The 6,793-nt window shown below is 43.3% G+C and overlaps 1 protein-coding gene across 1 annotated transcript in view; it reads left to right on the top strand.

Annotated features, from left to right (window-relative positions):
* Positions 1–5,250: 5,250 nt before the first annotated feature.
* The window catches only part of LOC136877515 (anoctamin-7), an 865,825-nt gene continuing 864,282 nt past the window's right edge, over positions 5,251–6,793 (top strand). Inside the window, exon 1 of the mRNA XM_067151627.2 lies at positions 5,251–5,328. The gene's annotated coding sequence lies outside the window, so the exon portion shown is untranslated. The remainder of the gene's footprint in view (positions 5,329–6,793) is intronic.

The raw sequence follows: 6,793 nt of genomic DNA, 5'->3' as shown, positions 1-6,793 counted from the left end.
TCATGGGGAGGAGTACGAAGATGGCAGTGAAATTACGGTCGAGGAATTGGAAAGGATGGTAAATAAATTTCATTGTCATAGAGCAGCAGGGATCGATGAAGTTAGTGCTGATATAGTGTTAAGGTACGGATAAATGACTTCGTAGAGTAATAGGATTTTTTTTTTTTTTTTTTGCTATTTGCTTTACGTCGCACCGACACAGATAAGTCTTGTGGCGACGATAGGATAGGAAACGCCTAAGAGTGCGAAGGAAGCGGCCGTGGCCTTAATTAAGGTACAGCTCCAGCATTTGCCTGGTGTGAAAATGGGAAGCCACTGAAAACCATCTTCAGGTCTGCCGACAGTGGGGTTCGAACCCGCTATCTCCCGAGTACTGAATACTGGCCGCACTTAAGCGACAGCTATCAACCTCGGTAGTAATAGGATTAACGTGGAATATTAGTAAAGCACTTTCTGATTGGACGAAAGCAGTCACTGCACCTATCTGTATCAATCAATCAATCAATCAATCAATCAATCAATCAATCATTCAATCAATCAATCAATCAATCAATCAATCAATCAATCAATCAATCAATCAATCAATCAATCACCACTGATATGCAGTTAGGGGTGTCACCCAGATGGCAGATTCCCTATCATTTGTTTATCTAGTGCTTTTTTACATTATCTCAAAGAGGTTAGAAATATTTCGTACATCTTCCTAGTTAAATAATTCCAATCCCTAATTCTTATAAACGAATATTTGTCACTTTTTATCCACTTGAATTCCAATATTTTCTTCATAACATGATCTTTCCTACTTTTGAAAACTCCATTCAAACTTTTTCGTCTACTGTTATTCCACACCATTTCTCCAGTGACAGCTTAGTCAGGCAGCCCGTGTCTTTACTCCCAAGCCTCCACAACACAAAGTTGACAACATCTTTATAACACAACTCTTTTGTGGGGAATCACCCAGAACAAGTCGTGTTGCTTTCCTTTGGATCCTTTCCAGTTCTCGAATTAAGTAATCCTTGTGAGAGTTGCTTATACAATGGAGCCATACTTTTATAATTTTACAATCCGCTTTATGTCGCTCCGACACCGATAGGTCTTACGGCGACGATGGGATAGGAAAGGCCTAGGAGAGGGAAAGAAGCGGCCGTGGACATAATTAAGGTACAGCCCCGTCATTTGCCTTGTATAAAAATGGTAAACCATGGAAAACCACCTTCAGGGCTGCCGACAGTGGGTTTCGAACCTACTATCTCTCGAATGCAAGCTGACAGCCAAGTGACCCAAGTCGCCCAGCTACTTACTGGGTCATATTCAAACTGGGGACCTCCCATTGACTCATGTGCCCTCACCTTTACATCCTTACTACAACACTTAGACAATCACATAAGGATATGAAGAGATTAGAAAAAACACGGTAATACAGCCCTGACGAGCCTTGGCCTACCAAGTGAGCGCTGTTCAACCCGAAAGCCTGCAGATTTTTGTCTGTGCGATGACTCTTTTCGGCCGTTATTCTTGATTTTCTAGACCGGATTCGCCAGCTCACTATCAGATAGCTCCTCAACCTTAATCACGAAGACTCAGTGGACCTCGAACCAACCCTCAGGTCCATGTAAAAATCCATGAACTGGTCGGGAATCTAACTCGGAGCCTCCGGGTGAGAGGCAGGCACGCTATCCCTAGACCGCTGGACCGGCATATGAAGAGTTCAGTAACCCTTATTTACAACCTGATTAATGCAATTACCCTAACGAATATTTTTCTTTGTATTAGCACGTAGATAGTTTCAGTGATCCCTATGAGGTACTTTCACCCCATCACCACAATAATTGAAGACCTCCACGAATAAGCAGGTAAACAAGACATCAGTAATTTTTCAGAAGAGAGGAAAATTATTTTTGGGATGTATTTCATGGTATACACTACTTGAACAAGTTGGATATGCAAGTTGACAAATGAGTTCATCTATTAAAAACAACATTTTATTCTTTTGTTTATTTTTTGCTAGTTGCTTTACGTCGCACTGACACAGATAGGTCTTATGGCGACGATGGGACAGGAAATGGCTAGGAGTGGGAGTGAAGCGGCCGTGGCCTTAATTAAGGTAGAGCCCCAGCATTTGCCTGGTGTGAAAATGGGAAACCACGGAAAATCATTTTCAGGGCTGCCGATAGTGGGGTTCGAACCTACTATCTCCAGAATACTGGATACTGGCGGCACTTCAGCGACTGCAGCTATCGAGCTCGGTATTTTATTGTTATAACTTCAGGTCTGAAAAATAATGTGTGAATTAGGAGTCATACAATGGAAAGTAATCTGCAAGTATATCTTACGTTTGATTTAACAGAAGAGAAGTCCTGTACGTCCGCCTCTGTGGCGTAGTGGTTAATGTGACTAGCTGCCACCAACGGAGGTCCGGGTTTGATTCCCGGCTCTGCCACGAAATTTGAAAAGTGGTACGAGGGCTGGAACGGGGTCCATTCAGCCTCGGAAGGTCAACTGAGTAGAGGTGGGTTCGATTCCCACCTCAGCCATCCTGGAAGTGGTTTTCCGTGATTTCTCACTTCTCCTCCAGGCAAATGGCGGGATGGTACCTAACTTAAGGCCTTCCGTCTTCCTTGTCTATCCCTTTCAATCTTCCCATCCCCCTACAAGGCTCCTGTTCAGCATACGAAGTGAGGCCACCTGGGCGAGGTACTGGTCATTCTCCCCAGTTGTATCCCCCGACCCAAAATCTTAGCTCGAGGACACTGCCCTTGACGCGATAGAGGTGGGATCCCTCCCTGAGTCCGAGGGGAAAACCAACCCTGGTGTATAAACAGATTAAGAAAGAAAGATAGAAAGAAGTTTTTCCAAGACTAAAGTGACGTCAGTAGGGAAGTCACCTGAGAGATTCGAATGTCATTCTCGATGGTTTTCATGATTTTTTTCATGATTTTTTCCAGGCGGTGGTGTATGACGTGTAATGGAATCAAGGTGCAGCAAAGTTAATGCAGTGAGTTACGATCTGTAAGGATTCTGTAAGGATGAAGTGAGCTCTCGGACGAAACTATCCTTTGCTGTACGGGAGTGAACGCTGAGTGTACTCAGGGTATATTATTCATAAGTTGGAATCAACAGGCACGAAAATAGCGAGAATAATTCCCGGTAAAAGCAGGTGGGAGTAATGGCAGCTGGTAACTCGAAATGAGGAGATAAAGGCTAAGCTAGGAATGAACCCGATGAATGGAGCTGTACGTATAAAATGGCTTCGGTGGTAGGTTAATGTGAGGGGAATGGAGGAGGAAGGTTACATAGGAGACTCGACCATAAAGGTTAGAGAAATAGAGAGAGACCAAAACGACGATGGTTAAACCTTGTTTTTAACGATAAAATGTGCGGATGTAGACGTTGGTGTACAACGAATTACAAGTACGGACAGGACTGCGGATGCGATTATTTAATTCACAGAGGCTTGCAGACAGATCGCTGAATGGTATAACAGTCTACTGTATAAACATATGTATTTATTGTTATTGGGACAGCATCCTGGTGTTCGGGTTGCAAGCCTCACTGATGTACTTCTTGTACAGACTGTACAAGCTCGAGTTCTTTTCTCACAGTGATATACTTATTGTATAGCCTGCACCAGCTCGGTAACTTTTCCCACACTGATGTACTTGGTATACAGACTGTACCAGCTCGAGGACTTTCCCCACAGTGATATACTTAATGTACAGCCTGTAGCAGCTCGATAACGTTTCCCACACTGATGTATTTGTTGTACAGTATGCACCAGCTCGAGGACTTTCCCCACATTTATATACTTGATGTACAGTGTGTACCAACTCGAGAACTTTCCTCACTCTGACGTATTTGTTGTACAGTCTGTACAAGGTCGAGGACTTTCCTCACACTGATGTATTTGCTGTATATTCTGTACCAGCTCGATGAATTTCCCCAAAGTGATTTACTTGTTGTACAGCCTATACTAGCTCGAGGACTTTCCCCGCACTGATATACTTGTTGTACAGTCTGTACCAGGTCAAGGACTTTCCCCACACTGATATACTTGTTGTACATTCTGTTTCATGTCGAGGACTTTCCTCACACTGATGTATTTGCTGTATAGTCTGTACCAGCTCGAGGAATTTCCCCAAAGTGATTTACTTGTTGTACAGCCTATACTAGCTCGAGGACTTTCCCCACACTGATATACTTGTTGTACAGTCTGTACCAGCTCGAGGACTTTCCCCGCACTGGTATACTTGTTGTACAGTCTGTAGCAGGTCGAGGACTTTCCCCACACTGATATACTTGTTGTACATTCTGTTTAATGTCGAGGACTTTCCTCACACTGATGTATTTGCTGTATAGTCTGTACCAGCTCGAGGAATTTCCCCAAAGTGATTTACTTGTTGTACAGCCTATACTAGCTCGAGGACTTTCCCTACACTGATATACTTGTTGTATAGTCTGTACCAGCTCGAGGACTTTCCCCGCACTGATATACTGGTTGTACATTCTGTTTAATGTCGAGGACTTTCCTCACACTGATGTATTTGCTGTATAGTCTGTATCAGCTCGAGGAATTTCCCCAAAGTGATATACTTGTTGACAGTCTGTACCAGCTCGAGGATTTTCCCCGCACTGATATACTTGTTGTACAGCCCGTACTAGCTCGAGGACTTTCCGTACACTGATATTGTATAGTCTGTACCAGCTCGAGAACTTTCTCCACTGATATACTTGATGCTGCCTGCACCAGCTCGAGGACTTTCCCCACACTGATGTACTTGATGTATAGTCTGTAGCAGCTTGAGGACTTTCCTCACACTGATATACTTTTTGTACAATCTGTACCAGCTCGAGGACTTTCCCTATACTGGTATACTTGTTGTACAGTCTGTACCAGCTCGAGGACTTTCCCCACACTGATATACTTGTTGTATAGTCTGTACCAGCTCGAGGACTTTCCCCAAACTGATATACTTGTTGTACAGTCTGTACCAGCTCGAGCACTTTCCCTATACTGGTATACTTGTTGTATAGTCTGTAGCAGCTCGAGGACTTTACTCACAGTGATATACAGTCTGTAGCAGCTCGAGAACTTTCCCCACACTAATATACTTGATATACAGTCTGTAGCAGCTCGAGGACTTTCCCCACGCAGCATGTAGTAGCTGGGCGCTACAGTTGGTTGCCCTGACGCTATTGATCTGTAGCACTCACTGCGGCGCGCACCAGGTCTTCATTCAGTTCGCGTCGAGACGTGTGAACGAGCACCACCGAGACCTGTGCCATGTCGCCTCGGAGTCAGGTTGACGTCCTGCCGATTGCAACGCACAGGTAAGTGTGCTAATATCTGGCAACTGGCCCAGTCATGAGGACGCATTGTTATGATGGCTCAACCCTCACAGCCTAAAGACCTACCTGCGCTATACTTTAAGACGTGTTTATGTGTTGTATCTCAGAGAGGTGGAGGTGACAAAGGAATTTAAAGACATCGCAAAAACAAGAATTTATTCTCTTCAAGTGAAATAATTAACGTAAACATTTTTGCTTTAAAGGTAATAGACTTGCAGAGTGAGGGTACACAAAAGAGATCTTCTGCTGGTGTTTTTTTTAAGTGCTGTCATTTCTGAAGTTGCGTAAGTCACGGTGAAACCATAGTAATGAACCACAAACCTAAGATTGTAGATGGAATCTAAATGGAGTACAATTATGTGCTGAGGAAATAAACCGGACTAGTTTGACAGCAAACACATTGACTCATATCTCGTATTTTCAGGTGTGGACTGGCGCAGACCTACTCTGTTAACTTTGAAATGTAAATGGCTGGGGTGAATAACAAACAAAGGACCTTAGAGTACCGCGCACCTAATTTCCTTCCTCGAATTATTACATAGTTCTATTGTGTACATCACAAAACAAACAGAACCTCCGCAGCACTTTAATTGCAAAGGAAACGAATATATCAGTAAAGAATCCGTGCGAAGAAAAGTATTTGCCCTGGGTTGATTAGATCAGATGGCTTTATGAGCTGAAGTTGGTGGATTCGATACCGGTCCCGTCCTCAATCATTCACTTGTCTGTCGCTCAATGTTTGGAAACTGAATCACACAGAGCTCACATAGGCAGAACCAAATATAAATAGAGACAAAATTCTTAAAATAACAACTTAAGGCGATGGTTGAAATTACTAAAGCGAATTGTAAGGCATGTTCTAGGCATGTGAGAAAATTCACGTGGACGTAAGGTGAAACGCTTTGTGTCTGATGTGATCTTATAATCGTTTTTTAGGCACAGACAAATATTTATAGTGAATCAGTGCTATGTTACTGTGATGCAGCCTTGTCACATTTTGCGCTCATTAGGACTTTCAACAACCCTCTAAACTATAATGATTCCTTTTCCCGTAATTCTGCACGGGATGGAATCTTCACCGTTTTTTTATTTCGACAGTCAACTTCATTACCTTCCTGCCCGGCTCGATGGCTAAATGGTTAGCGTGCTGGCTCTTGATCGTACGTGCTCGGGGTTCAAATCCAGGCCAATTTGGGGATTTTAACCCTCATCGATTAATTCCTCTTGCTCGAGGACTGGACGTATTCGACTTAGGGATCCATAGGCCTAATACACCATTATTATCTTCCTAATGAGGAGGGGATAATGATTACCATGAACGTTCAGTTCCTTTCCATGACGATTGAACTCTGTTTTCACGTCAGCAGTGTTCACCCAAGATAGACTTAGTAGTACAACTCTAAATTCGGGAATATATCAATTATTCTAGATGTCATAATAATACTGG

This window comes from Anabrus simplex, chromosome 7 (assembly GCF_040414725.1).
Source record: "Anabrus simplex isolate iqAnaSimp1 chromosome 7, ASM4041472v1, whole genome shotgun sequence".
Lineage (NCBI taxonomy): Eukaryota > Metazoa > Arthropoda > Insecta > Orthoptera > Tettigoniidae > Anabrus > Anabrus simplex.
This window is presented reverse-complemented; position numbering and strand designations above follow the sequence as displayed.